The following is a 2,797-nucleotide window of genomic DNA, read 5'->3' on the forward strand; positions in this document are numbered from 1 at the left end:
AAAAAAAAAAAATAAAAAAATAAATTAGTCTTCATATTGTTATTGAGGAAATCTTTGCAGAAGTTAAGGAAATACCTTTATTTTTAAAATATATCTTATTATAACTACCCCCAAACCAATATTATTATCATAGCTGTTTCTAGGTCAGACCCATGTACATGACTTCTACTGTTCCTTTTTTAACCTCTGGTTACACTTTGATATATTTTGAGATTAACATGCAATTTAAAATGAGAATTTTATAACAGGATATTTCTTTCATAATAGCTTGGGATAAGTGTAATTTTCATACTACTTCAAATTTTATGATAGAAAATTTTTATTCCAATCATGTAGAACTCTGACTATAACATCTTTTCAATGGTAGACTGGCAAGTATAGATCGTGTGTGTGTGTGTGTGTGTGTGTGTGTGTGTGTGTGTTTGTGTGTGTGTGTGTGTGTGTGTGCCTGTGTATACTATATAGAAATAGATACCAATATTAATGTGATACAATGAAACTATTTTTAGTTTCCAATATAAATAATTATAAAGCACTCTATGGTCTAAAGAAGAATATATGGTTTGACATCAGTGGGAAAATAAGTATGTCTTTATCAGTGTCTTCTACAGGAATCTAGAAATTGAGAAAAGAGGTTTATATCATGAAACCTGACCATATCTTTTAGATATGGATTGACAAGACTAAGTGATTCTGCTCAGCAAATTCTAATAAGGTACCTCTGCATACACAAAGGTAAGTCCAGAGCTGAATGTTAAATGCGAAATATAATTCAGCACATGAGATATAGAGAGGTGCAGACCCACAGAGTGTTAGCTCTTGATTTCGGAGGTGAAATGGAATCAGGAGGGGAAATATTCAGGAAAAAGGATGATAAACCTTCCCAATAAACAGGTGTCAGGACTAGATAATAGGTAAAGTTTTAATGTTTTTAATATTGGAGATAAAGAAAACCCAGTATATTGCTCTCAAAATATGCAATTACAAGTAGCTATGTCCTCTGTCTGATTTTGAGCAGTTAGCTGAAGTATGGCCACAAAATTGCTGATGGAAAAACAACCACATATAATGTTGATTTCTAGAAACTTGTATTTGCATCTTGTACATGAAAAGTGATTAGTTGCTTCAGAATGACTTGGATCAATGAATATTCAATTATTTTCTATTTGTCTCTTCTTTCTTTTGGATGAATGAATGAGTGTAGACACACCTTTTTGATAGTTAAGGTAAAAATGCAAGAAAAGAAAACAAATCACAGAGAAATGATTATATGATTGATAAGAAGTAGTGCTGAATCTGGTAGGCTGTCCTTTTCTTCTTTTCATTCCTTTCCTGGTAAAAGGCAAGCAAAGACAATGCACTGAAGTTCAATGAAGAGAGGGAAAAAACTCATTCATTTTAGGAATTATGAACAATTTCACAGGAAAAATATCGTGGACAAAGACATTAAAGGTTTCCACAAGGTTTTTCATATTTTTCTATCTTGTCCCCACATTCCAGTCAAAGATAACATGCTTTTTTCTAACCCTCATCTTTCCTCTCCCTTTCCCCTCCAGTATTCAGTGATCCTGGAAGAAAACACGAGGCTTTACAGCATTGTTTAGTAAGCAAAGCTAAACACACTGAAAAAAATCAACCTCAAAGATAAACATTATCAGCAAGATCATGTTGAATGACAGTTGCGGAACAAAGGGTTTTGGGTCACATAAATCACTGTATCCTGCACCAATGATTTTCTCAATAATTGGAACAGTCATGTATGATTCTTCATCAAGATACAAGGTATTGATTTCTTAATTTTACTTTGTTTTATATCCAGAATATATCATAAATTTTTGTATTAAGACTACATTTCCAACATTTACATTTTAGAGAACAAATGGATATAAAAATATTGTACAAACTTTGAAAACTATAAAATTCAATAATTTTCTTCTTGATGTAGCAGGCAAAGTACTGACCTGCACCTCTTATGTGAACTAACATTAAAAATATACAATTTAGAAACTTCCAGGAAGATGGCGTTGTGGTGAGCAGCAGCAAATCAGCCCCTCCTACATTTGGAGTTCAGAGGATGAAATATAGTAAAGTGAAGAAGAGAAGAAAAAAGAGAAGCAGGTCCCCAGGACTTATCAAGGTTCTGAAGTGAGAATTGGAGCCCACCTGGAGGCAGAGGAGAGGCACTTGAACTTAGAAGAGAGAGGTGGCAAATGGCATATTCTCCATGAATCCAAGATGGTGGTGTGAGAGAGCAGGCTCAGACATACAGAAGCATAGTGGCTACATCTAACGCCAGGGGTCTCCATGGAGAAATGCAACCACGGAACAGAACAGTGGTCATTGCAGGCTGCAGTGGCTGGTGAGTGATTCCAATTCAAACATCCCAGGAGCAGGTCATTGGCTGCTTGACAGTTTGGAAATGGTTCAACTGATCTCAAGACTCAGCAACGGTGAGTTGATTCAACATTGGGGCTTCCAGTGTTGGAGTGAGGTGACAGTCAGGGTCAGGGAACCAAGTTCAAGCTAGCAAGAGGTACTCAGAGTGTAGTAGGCTGAACAACTTGTGTCCAAGCCACACAACCAGAAACCAAAGCCAATCAAAACTTCAGCGGAGTTCAAAGCACAGGCTTACATTATTCACCAGCCAGTGACAGTTCTACTGCGGGCTTGCTGAAATCAACCAACATGGATCTGGGCTCTGTCCACACACATTTTCTACCAGCGACAGGAAAGGCACACCCTGAAGGAGACTTTTTTCTCTCTTTGCTTTTTTTTTCTTTTTATTAATAGTTGTGTT

Source organism: Chinchilla lanigera, unplaced genomic scaffold, assembly GCF_000276665.1.
Source record: "Chinchilla lanigera isolate Chin_1 unplaced genomic scaffold, ChiLan1.0 scaffold00003, whole genome shotgun sequence".
NCBI classification, from domain to species: domain Eukaryota; kingdom Metazoa; phylum Chordata; class Mammalia; order Rodentia; family Chinchillidae; genus Chinchilla; species Chinchilla lanigera.